This window comes from Rutidosis leptorrhynchoides, chromosome 4, assembly GCF_046630445.1.
Source record: "Rutidosis leptorrhynchoides isolate AG116_Rl617_1_P2 chromosome 4, CSIRO_AGI_Rlap_v1, whole genome shotgun sequence".
NCBI lineage: Eukaryota > Viridiplantae > Streptophyta > Magnoliopsida > Asterales > Asteraceae > Rutidosis > Rutidosis leptorrhynchoides.
In genome coordinates, this window is record NC_092336.1 from 172,747,587 (window position 1) to 172,760,902 (window position 13,316).

Here is a 13,316-nt window from a genome sequence, read left to right on the forward strand (position 1 = left end):
TGTCAAAAACATTAAAAAACCCAAAAATCTTAGCTTTTAAAACAATCGCTACAAAAAGACAAATTTTAAAATTTTGTCGAGGGACGGACTAGGACATCGATCCGAAACGACCTCGTCCTAAATAACAAGGGAAACAAAATTTTAAAATTAATTACTTAATTGTTTTAATAAGTTAAAGATTATATAAAAAAAAAATATACCAAACTCCGCGACTCGCGGAGTTTGGAGGTTTAATCCCCGCGAGTCACGGGAGGACCAATTTACAGAAAAAAAAATATAGCTGAACGAACAGCTCAAACCAACCCACAAAAACAGAAAACACTGCGAAATAACAGCGAAAAAATCCCCAAAAACACCCCCAAAATCACAATTTTTAACCGTTAATCATCAAATCTTTTACTAAAATCATGTTGAGAAGGATGCTATCAAGGAATTACTCAAGAAAAACGGTAAATTTCTACACCTAAACACCATTTAATCCGAAATTAGTGTTCTTGAGCAATTTTTTCCCCAATTTGATTTTGATGCTTTTTAGTGTAATTAGGCTTAAATTGTTTATGTATTATGCTTGTATAACCTAGATTGATGCTATTTAACATGATTAGAAGCCTTAAACTTCAAATTTTGAGTAATCTAGGGTTTGTGTTCTTGAGCAAATTTGGGGCTTTTTGATATAAACAGGTTATGGTCGATTTTTGTCATGAATTGTTGCTAAATTAAGTAGTGTAACATGTTTAGGTAGTTAAATGATCCAAACTTTGAGCCTAAACATGATTTTGAGAATTAAAGTGGACTTTTTCAAAGTCTAAAATTCATGAACTTGATTTTTGAGAGATAATGCCATTTGAGACTTGTTTAATTGCTAGTAATGATTATTTTGACATATTATTTGAGTTAAATGCTTATGAACTTGGCGAACATTTTCGTATATGCTTATTTGAAAAAGTGTAGATTTGATAAAAATGTGAAAATAAGCTTAAGTTTGATATAAATTGATCATGTCATTGTAATTATTTTGATTGATGATTTTGCTGACACTAATGCATATTTGGATGCACAAAAATTGTGTTTGATGTGTTTTGCAGACTGAAAGGGGTGAATCTTCATCCCAAGCTCGCAATGCTCCTGCTGAGAATGCGGAACAACAGGAGGTGGATAACTACTACAAACAGGATATACCTCATCCAGTCATGACATTTTCTGATATGCACTTGGAAGATTTGCATCCGAACCTGAGATTTGACAGACTTTGGATAGATTATCCAAAATACCAAAAGGGTTTGCATACTCTTCATTCTAAGGTTGTTGAGGTACCTAGGGTCATAGAATGGGGACCCTTAGAATCTGTAGAATTAGCCGAGCCAATTAGGGAATTACTTGTACAGAGGTATGGTAATTCTACTTTTAATGACTGGGTACGTTTATTCACCATGCGTAGACCTGTATATAAAGTATGGTGTGAAGAATTATTGTGTAGTATAGAATTAAACGATCGGGTAGCTAGTTTAACCGATCGATCTTTTATTAGATTTTTGTTAGGAGGTTCGATGCGCCACATGTCGTTACTAGACATGGCTCAGGCTTTACGTATATATACGCCTGAGGAGTTAGCATCTGCCGATTGTAGAGGGTTAATACTAAATGGTAGAAAGATAGATGAAAATTTTGATACACACGGTGTGTGGAGTCAAATGACAAGCCATCACCGTTTCAAAGGGGGAAATTACTCTTATTTGGATATAGATAGAGCTGAATTAAGAGTAATTCATAGGTTTTTAGCTAATTCGATTACACAAAGGGGTAAGAACAAGGAAAAGGTAAATGAACAGGATTTGTTTTACCATATGTGTATTCGAGACCCACAAAGCGCTGTAAGTATACCTTATTGTGTGGGTTATTATTTATCAGCTATGGTTAGGGGGATGCGACCGCATAGCATAATAGGAGGTGGTATTTTTATTACTTTGATTGGTGAATATCTCGGTGTGGATATAAGTCGGGGGGGATTATTAGTAGAAGAACCAGAACCCCGCGATACAATAGGTTTAAATGTATACCATGGTGCGAAAGTTTTGAAGAGGCGAAATAACGCCGCAGTACAATACCATGGTAGACATCCACAGGTTGAGAGAAACCAACAGCAAGGTAATGTAGGAGGGGGAAATGAGATGCAAGAAATGCAAAGGTTTATAGCTTCACAGGAATACGAAAATGCTAGACAGAGAGCATTTGAAGATTGGCAAGTTCATCAGAACCAAATCATAGCTCATTGCCAACATATAGGTAGAAACTATATTCCTACACCAAAACCTATCTTCCCTCCCTGGTCTATAGAGATGCAGCCACCGTATCCTACGTATAACCCTGCCGAAGCATTTTATAGCACCTATGGTTATGCTTGGAACCCCTATTGGTATCAGTATCATCCCTAGTCTACTTAGTTTTATTTATTTTGTAATTTGTAATATTGATACGTTTAATACTTATGTTAATATTGTAATAGTTTTTATAATTTTCTAACTTTTATTCTTAGATTTTAATAATTTTTGAATGTGGGGTAATATACCAAACTTCAAAAATATGTATATATGTTTGCAGTTTATCTTATGTACACAACAGGGTAAGACAACGCATTTTCAAAGACTGGCATTAAGTTCAGCAAAAGCAACTAATTTTGACGACAAGATGCAAAATATATGTGAAATAACAACAAGACGGAATGAACAAATGATGTGCACCATTTATCATTCAGCAAACAAACGCCAATATGTTTGGAAACTTTGGTAAAATTTAATCATTTTCACACAAATCACCCTCAATAATTTAAATTGTTACTGATTTCTTGCAAATGAGGGCATTGCAAGATCTTATGTGTGGGAAGGGGTTAAATTCTTTCGGATTTTAAAATTTTTTTTACTTTATACACTTGGTTCTCATTAAAAATACTAGTAAAGCAGTAGTTGTATTAGAATCTAGTGCTCTCTGATAATAAAGAACAGCCCTAGTCTTATATACTGACTACCCAATTCTAGTAAAATTTTTCAAAATTTTCAATTAAATGAACTCAAAATCATGTTTATACATATTTATGAACGATAAAACTAGGTTTTAACACCGAAATTATTGTTACCTCGGAAAGGACATAAATTGAGAAACAAACCAAAATGTTAAAATTCATTTAAAATGGAATAGAGGACGATAAAAAAGAAAATAAAAGCCAAGTGTGGGAAAATTTACCAAGTTATCTTAAACATTTATCACATATTTTTGTACAAATAACTGAAAATGCTTTTGCTTTGGACTAAACTAAAAAGTTTTACCTGATTTACTGTAAGAAAGATGGATCTACACGATGAATCAATTCCATCATCAAAAGGAAGTAAAGTCTTCCGAAAAAGACACGCGCTTCTTGATTTAGGTCATGAAGTTGTCGTCCAGACCAGCTGTAGGTTGACGAAAAATCTAGAAAAGTCATCACTAAAATCAGCAGGAAATCCACGGACCTCGGCATTAAACAGGGTCGCCAAGTGGTCAGATTTATCCTAACCATGAGAAGGATTTATCTCGTAAAATGGGGGGGCACCATGCAAATTAGCTGGATAAGACTAATGAATCAGATCCCCAGAAAGGATGATCTCCTTAAAAGATCAAAAATCAGCTTTTAAGCCTGATATTACTCAATCCTTGAGATTGACCTTAAAGATTGAGAATTCAAACTCATGGAATTCAATGATATCTAAACTCGAGCTTGAACGAAAAAATATTTTGATAAAATTACAAACCGATTTGTTTTCTGAAAACCCTATTTTCAATGCGTTCATTACCATTGAACGTAAAATTCTAGGAATTCACCTGGAATTCATTAGGTCACCTGAACCAAATCGGGTGTCAACCGTAAGAACGGTGGTTGCATAGTGGTCAAAGACAGGACCTTGTGCCAGACCGAAAAATTATAAGGGTGAGCTTTACTATTGCTCCTACCAAGGATAGTAATTGCGTCCGACACGTTATAGACCATAATTAAAAGCATGTCAGGGGACATTGCCTTAACAGTTGCTTGTTCAACGCTTTCCTTTACAACCGGACGGTAGTTTACCGAAAGGTAATATACGGAACAAGTAAACTGGACGTGTTGCTTTCCAAATACAAGGTTAGCAAGTGGGTGACACAAAACCGCAAGTTTTGAGCTAAAATTTTCAAATCTGAAACCCACCAAACCCACAAAAATATTTTGCAAACACCGGTAAAGGGTTATTCCGGAAAACTTATCTAGGGTAAAAACTAGATTTAATTTTCAAAAGATCAAATGTTTTCATAAAGATCCAATTTCCTTAATGGATCTAAATTTTTATAGTCATGTGGGACTGTAAACCATATCGTTACTACCATTGTTTATACCGCCGTATAGAAATCACTGATGTACAAAGTGTGAAGAATAAAGAAGTGATTCTAGTATTTCAAGACGATATTGCTTGAGGACAAGCAACGCTCAAGTGTGGGAATATTTGATAATGCTAAAAACGAACATATATTTCATAGCATTATTCCTCAAGAAAGACAAGCATTGTTCTATTTACAAGTGATATTCGTTTAAATAATAAAAGGTGAAGACAAAAGACAGATTCGACGAATTGAAGACGCAAACGACCAAAAAGTTCAAAAGTACAAAAGACAATCAAAGAGGTTCCAATTATTGATAAGAAACGTCTCGAAATTACAAGAGTACAAGATTCAAAACGCAAAGTACAAAATATAAAATTGTACGCAAGGACGTTCGAAAATCCGGAATCGGGACATGAGTCAACTCTCAACGCTCGACGCAACGGACTAAAAATTACAAGTCAACTATGCACATAAATATAATATAATATTTAAATAATTCTTATAATTATTTAATATATTATATTTATTTATAAAACCGTCGGTAAACAAAGAGCCAAACTCGTGTGAGCTGTAAAAGCAAACTCCGCGACTCGCGGAGTTTGAAGGCCAAAAGGGCCGCGAGTCGCGGAGCCCCAAGTTTTGAAAATCCCTATAAAAGCAAACGAATTCTGATCGCAAAAATTACAATATATCCATCCATCTCTCTATCTATATCGTAAAATATATATATATATATATTTATAATTTATATTTTAATTTTAATTATAATTCTAATAATAAGGGTATGTTAGCGAATGTTGTAAGGGTGTAAGTCGAAATTCTGTCCGTGTAACGCTACGCTATTTTTAATCATTGTAAGTTATGTTCAACCTTTTTAATTTAATGTCTCGTAGCTAAGTTATTATTATGCTTATTTAATCCTAAGTAATCATGATGTTGGGCTAATTACTAAAATTGGGTAATTGGGCTTTGTACCATAATTGGGGTTTGAATAAAAGAACGACACTTGTGGAAATTAGACTATGGGCTATTAATGGGTTTTATATTAACTAAACAATACCTTGTTAATTTAATATACAAAATTATAATTCGACGTATTTATATATAACCACATACGCTTAATCGGACACGATGGGCGGGATATTTATAAGTACGAATTATTGTTCATTTGACCGGACACGGGGATGGATTAATAGTCAATAGACTCATTAAAACAGGGGTGGATTACATTCAAGGGTAATTGGTGTAATTGTTAACAAAGTAGTAAAACCTTGGTTTACACGCAGTCGATAACCTAGTGTATTCATTAAACAAAGTATTAAAACCTTGTTACAATTCGAATCCCCAATTAGTTGGAATATTTGACTTCGGGAATAAGAATAATTTGACGAAGGCTTTCGCTCTTTATATTTATGACTGATGGACTATTATGGACAAATCCGTATGGACATATTAAATAATCCAGTACAAAGGACAATTAACCCATGGGCATAAAACTAAAATCAACACGTCAAACATCATGATTACGGAAGTTTAAATAAGCATAATTCTTTTATTTCATATTTAATTTCCTTTATTTTATATTTAATTGCACTTCTAATTATCGCATTTTTATTGTTATTGTATTTAATTGCACTTTTAATTATTGTACTTTTTAATTATCGCAAGTTTATTTTATCGCACTTTTATTATTCGCAATTTCATTATCGTTATTTACTTTACGGTTTAAATTAAGTCTTGTATTTATTATTTTACATTTGGTTTTAAATGCGACTAAAGTTATAAAATCGAAAAACCGGTCATTAAACGGTAAAAACCCCCCCTTTATAATAATAATATTACTTATATATATATTTTTATTTTTATAAAAGTAAACTAATATAGCGTTAAGCTTTGTTTAAAAAGATTCCCTGTGGAACGAACCGGACTTACTAAAAACTACACTACTGTATGATTAGGTACACTGCCTATAAGTGTTGTAGCAAGGTTTAAGTATATCCATTCTATAAATAAATAATTAAAACTTGTGTAAAATTGTAGCATATTTAATAGTATTTCCTAGTAAAAATATAAACTATTTCGTACCCCCACGCTACGACATCAATTGTATATTATGTAATCTTGAGATACCATAGACACGTATACAATATTTCGACCTATCATGTCGACACATCTATATATATTTCGGAATAACCATAGACACTCTATATGTGAATGTTGGAGTTAGCTATACAGGGTTGAGGTTGATTCCAAAATATATATAGTTTGATTTGTGATCAATACTGAGATATGTATACACTGGGTCGTGGATTGATTCAAGATAATATATATCGATTTATTTCTATACATCTAACTGTGGACAACTAGTTGTAGGTTACTAACGAGGACAGCTGACTTAATAAACTTAAAACATTAAAATGTATTAAAAGTGTTGTAAATATATTTTGAACATACTTTGATATATATGTACATATTTGTTATAGGTTCGTGAATCGACCAGTGGCCAAGTCGTACTTCCCGACGAAGTAAAAAATCTGTGAAAGTGAGTTATAGTCCCACTTTTAAAATCTAATATTTTTGGGATGAGAATACATGCAGGTTTTATAAATGATTTACAAAATAGACACAAGTACGTGAAACTACATTCTATGGTTGAATTATCGAAATCGAATATGCCCCTTTTTATTAAAGTCTGGTAATCTAAGAATTAGGGAACAGACACCCTAATTGACGCGAATCCTAAAGATAGATCTATTGGGCCTAACAAACCCCATCCAAAGTACCGGATGCTTTAGTACTTCGAAATTTATATCATATCCGAAGGGTGTCCTGGAATGATGGGGATATTCTTATATATGCATCTTGTTAATGTCGGTTACCAGGTGTTCACCATATGAATGATTTTTATCTCTATGTATGGGATGTGTAATGAAATATGAAATCTTGTGGTCTATTATTATGATTTGATAATATATAGGTTAAACCTATAACTCACCAACATTTTTGTTGACATTTTAAGCATGTTTATTCTCAGGTGATTATTAAGAGCTTCCGCTGTCGCATACTTAAATAAGGACGAGATTTGGAGTCCATGCTTGTATGATATTGTGTAAAAACTGCATTCAAGAAACTTATTTCGTTGTAACATATTTGTATTGTAAACCATTATGTAATGGTCGCGTGTAAACAGGATATTTTAGATTATCATTATTTGATAATCTACGTAAAACTTTTTAAACCTTTATTGATGAAATAAAGGTTATGGTTTATTTTAAAATGAATGCAGTCTTTGAAAAACGTCTCATATAGAGGTCAAAACCTCGCAACGAAATCAATTAATATGGAACGTTTTTAATCAATAAGAACGGGACATTTCATGTATCGTATGTATATACCTATTTAATGTATTATAATTAATCTTTTTATTCAATAAATCTAATTATAATAATAATACTCTTAATACTATAATAATAATAATAATGATGACATAATAATAATAATGATATTATTATTAGTAATGATAACAATAATAAGTAAAAATTATAACTATAATATTATTAATAATAATAACATTATTTATTTTAATGTTATTTTTATTAATGATAATAATAATGCTAGTAATATATATATATATATATATATATATATATATATATATATATATATATATATATATATATATATATATATATATATATATATATATCAAACTTCATATATATATATGATATATATTAAAAATATTACTATTAAAAATACTGATTTTAATATTAATATTAATATTGACAATGATAAAGAAAGTAATACTAACATTAACATAACAATTATACTCCTAACTTGTGATTAAACTTAACATATATGTATTACATATTATTAATTATGTAATACTTAGTAAAAATATATATTATATAATAATATATTTGAATATTTATTATTTATATATTTTATATATATAACACAATGTACATATTAATTATGTATAAAAATCATATGTATACATGTATATATTTTCAAATTACAGTATTTATATTTATGTTTTATTACATAGATAAATATATTACTTATGTATATAATGAAGTAAATAAACTCATTTAATACTTTGTTGGCAAATAAAAATTATTTACATTTAATATACCTTTTATAATTAATTAAACAGTTTCAAATGACAAGTTTTAAATTATTATAAATTATCTTTCATATTAACTGAATCATATAATAGTTTAATTTATAATATATAATCATTTACATATATCATTATTTATATATACATTTCCATTTACAATTTAAGGTTCGTGAATTCTCGGAATGGTCAAAGGTCAAATGAATCCATATAAACAAATTCAAAAATTTTGGAGACTCAACATTACAGACTTTGCTTATCGTGTCGAAGTCATGCAAAGATTAAGTTTAAATTTGGTCGGAAATTTCCGGGTCACTACAAATTAGAGGGTTGATATTTCGATTATAACAAGTAGTGTTAAAGACCTTGTATCGAAAGTCTACTCATCCGAAGTATGCGTTGAGTGTGCGTGTCCCAAATGGAGTTTGGCGATATAATGGTAGTTTAATGTTCTTGATTAGATTGTTTGGTTGATGGGTTGATGAAGATTGGGTTTGTTTAAATGCTCCTTCAAGTGGGAGATTGTTGGAGTATATGTGATGAAGAATTAAAACAAATTATGGTGTCTAGTCACATTTGGTGACTTGAAGTCACCATTGGTGACATCAAAAGTGACTTTGGTTTAAACCTGAGATAGATTTTCAATACGTGAAAATATAGTTCGAGGCTAAATCAGTTTGTTGGGAGATATGGTCACGTATGGTGACATACATGTCACCAAATGGGAGGTGTTCAATTCATGGAAGTATCTTATGATTTGGACGGAACTTTGATTCGTATGAATTATTATAATTTGGACTTCGTATACGAGTTGGCTTGCTCCTTAATTTAATCTTCCCCTATAAATATATCCCTAATGTAACATGTACCATTGAGCACGAAAATTATCAATAAAATTCTCTAGTTGGCCGTTGACTAAAGCAATCACAACGATTGCATATAACCACGTTATTTTGCTTGTGTCAATTTATTTTTTCGCATTGTTCTTTCGTTTATCTTTTGTGAGTTGAGTAATTTTCTTTAATTACTCATATTGTTGGGTCCTAAAATTCTAACAATAATACCATCTCAAATTATCAACTTTTTTCCCTATTTTTAATTCAAATATCAATAACAAAACAAATCGACCATTAATTGTTTGTTGTTGAACATAATTAATAAAACAATATCACTCCAAGATTGTCTTATCTACCTTCACAAGTAATATTTCCTCTTTCATATGTACAAAATCTTTTAGTAGATTTAATTTTGAAAGATAAAAAGAGCTTTCAACATCATGCACTATTGTTTGGCCATTCCTGTAGGCCAATGACTCCAATCTAATCTCCCAATTGATTTATTTCTTAATTCTTTAAAATCAAAAACTTTCTTTATATAACTATTACCATTTGCTTCTTGTTTTCTTGAAATAATCATCTCTTTAGGTTCTTCTGTTTCTTGTGTAACAATTTGTGATTCGGGTTCATGTTCTAATTCAAGTTCAAGTTCAGGTTCAGTTTCCACTTAAGAGGAGAAAAATCGTTGATGATATGACCTAACATTTCGACTACTTCACTCATTTTGGGTCGAGATTTTGGGCTCTTCGTGAGGCATTTATTGGCTAAAGAAGCGAGTTTTTGAGCCGATTTGAGAAAGTAATCTCGTTCGAGACGTGGATCCATTAAAAGATGAAACTTTTTTGAATCTGAAATATAAGGTTTCACCCATTCCAAGAGTTTTTGTTCGTTTCGTGGTAAGTTTCTTTCAACCGCACGTCTTCCTGTGATAAGCTCGTAAAGAACCACACCAAAGCTCCAAACATCGCTTTTTGATGTTAGTCTACCTGTGTGAAGATACTCGGGAGCTGCATAACCTATCGTCCCAACAACCTATAATATACATACAAAATAAACATGTTGAAACTAGTTTTTAAATGTTCATGAAACTTAGTAACAAATTACACCCAAAAAAACTAGTTTCCAAAGGTTCAAAAGTTCAAAAAAAGATGAACATACGACTGTCGAGACATGGCTTAGTCCTGCAGCCGGTCCCTGTCTAGCCAGACCAAAATCTGATAGCTTTGGGTTAAAGTCGTCATCCAAAAGTATATTTGACGTTTTAAAATCGCGAAAGAATAACTGCACAAATAAAACATATATAATCTTTATATTCTCACATAATCATCTCAAATATGGTAAACGGTTCAGATCAGATGTACCTGAAAATCCATTTCTTCATGTAAATAAGCCAAACCACGAGCTGCACCTTGCGCAATTTGTAATCGCCTCATCCACGATAGAGTAGAATCAACTCGACCCAACAAATGATCTTCCAAGCTTTTATTTCGCATAAGTTCGTAAACTAATAGCCGTTGGATCCCTCTTTCATCATCTTCTGCACAATAACCTACTAACTTTACAAGATTTGGATGGTTGACTACACCCAAAAAGTTGACTTCATTTATCCACTCCTTATGCCCCTGAATACTAGAACATGTAATTTTCAAGCAAAATTCATAAGATAACAAACCTAAAAGTCATAATGGTCCACTAGTGTATTGTTACCCAGAAGTCATAATAGCTCCCAATAACATTAATACAGAACCACAAGATGTTAAAAAATCTTTATTGCTTACATTGTTGTCTTATTAACATATGATCAAGTTTTGAATTTTTTTTTTTTTTTTAATAATTAAATTTCATGCTTCTCATTTCATATTTCATATACTTTTTATAAGAAACTTTAAACTCTTAATTAATGTTTGGAGACAACTTGTATATGATTTTTAAAGAATATCTACTAATTGGAAATGACATGTCTAAACAACAAAAAGTTATTGAATCTCAATTATATTGTAATCATCCACTAAATTTTGTCACTATGCATAACAAACTTTTATCCATAAAAAAGCTACATGACACTTAACTCTATCTTCCCATTACTGGACCTAAAAGATGAGCATATTTTTTTTTTTTTAAAAGATGAGCATATTAACCTTCCTTTTATTAATATATTAATATATATATATTACCATAATAATACCACAATAACTGTTTAGCTCAACCACTACATTATTTAAAGCAATAACCTCATCAAAAGTAAGTACAATGCAATAATAGACTTGTAAAGTTAATCTCATTTTGAAGATTAGCTTAATATAATAATCTTGTTTCAATTATAACTGATCTAGCTTTTAAACTCATTTTACAATAAAGATTCATAGTCTTAACCAAATGTCATGGACTCTTTTGGTAACTATAATAAGGATATGGCTAACTTGTGCCCTTGTTGGACATAACATTAGAACAATTAAATTTACTCAAACTTTCAAATTATATCATAATGCGCATTTAATATATTTCTTATATGTATGCATATTAATTACAAATAGTTTTGAAGTAACTTTTTTCTAGTGATGTAGCTTATCACTAAAATCATGATACTAATTCATTTCAAATAAAGTAGGCTATCGTCTAATGAATACTAATATCATCAAACTAGCCTAATTTCCATTAAGATCGCCTCATCTTTAATTACAATAATCTTAGTTACCTCTTGAATAGACCATAGGTGAAAAGGTAACTAGCTCATTTAAGAAGAAATTACATAATCTTAGATTAATTCTTCACTAAATAACCATACTAGCCCATGCTTAAAAAATGCATCAATAAAAAGATACTACAAAGGTTAAATGTCATAAAAATGTATAATTTTTTTTATAGAAATCTGAAATCTTATTACTTGTAAACTAGTAACTTGATACCAGTTTTTTAATTACTTGTTAACCAATAACACGGAATATCGTTTTTGAAATGATAAAAAAAGGTCTTCACTCTTCATGGAGACACTTATTTTTGTTTTTTTTTTTTCTTTCTAAATATAAATATAAATATAAATATAAATACAAATATAAATATAAATATAAATATAAATATAAATATAAATATAAATAATAACTACATTATTAAATAACTAAGCAAAAAAATGAAATAAAAAAAAAAAAAAAAAAAGCCTTGCCTGGAATCCATTCCTACTCAACTGCTTAACAACAACATCCAACCACCCATCACCGTCGCCGGCGTCAACAACACCTCTATAAACACACCCAAATCCACCTTCACCAATCACAAGCGCCCGATTAAACCCTTTTGTCGCACTTTTCAACTCCGAATACTTAAAAACTTGCAAATCAGCACGTCGATTCATCAACATCCCCGAAAACCCAGCACCATCATTGCTTAACTCTCTTGAATTATTACCGGAAAAATCAAATTCCGACCGACGACTTGTATCAAAACTTGTTGATGTGACACTAAGAGAACGAGCCCATGATAGTCGTGTAGACGACCGTGAAAGTATGTCGGAATCGTTTTTGGAATTGTGTGATCTCCGGTCTCCGGTACTGAATTGGAAACACTTCATTTATTATTGTGATCGGAAACTTGGCCGGAATATTAGTTGGTCCGTTGAAAAGAGAGGGAAGACGAGTTCAAAGTTAAAAGTTTTCGAATGTTGAATTGGGTTTTTCTATTTGATTTTGTTTATACCGAGGCCACATGCAATCGTTTGTTTCTTTCACTGAACTTCTCTCCTTCACATCAGCGCTACATCAGCACAAACCCTTTAACATTCCTTTCACTAAACACTCACAATCATACACTCAATTTCCAACTTTAACCAATTTTAAATTATTAAATAAATACAAATAATATTTTATTAAATAAAATAAAAATGTTAATTATTAATATGAATTACGAATTATGAATTATTAATTATTTAATAATTTATTTATTTATTTATACATCCACCAACCCATTACCTAAATTTCATCATC

General features: G+C 30.9%; 1 pseudogene; it reads right to left on the minus strand.

The window, feature by feature from the left end:
• Positions 1-9,633: 9,633 nt before the first annotated feature.
• Positions 9,634-12,904, minus strand: LOC139840587 (serine/threonine-protein kinase PCRK1-like; annotated as a pseudogene).
• Positions 12,905-13,316: the final 412 nt, after the last annotated feature.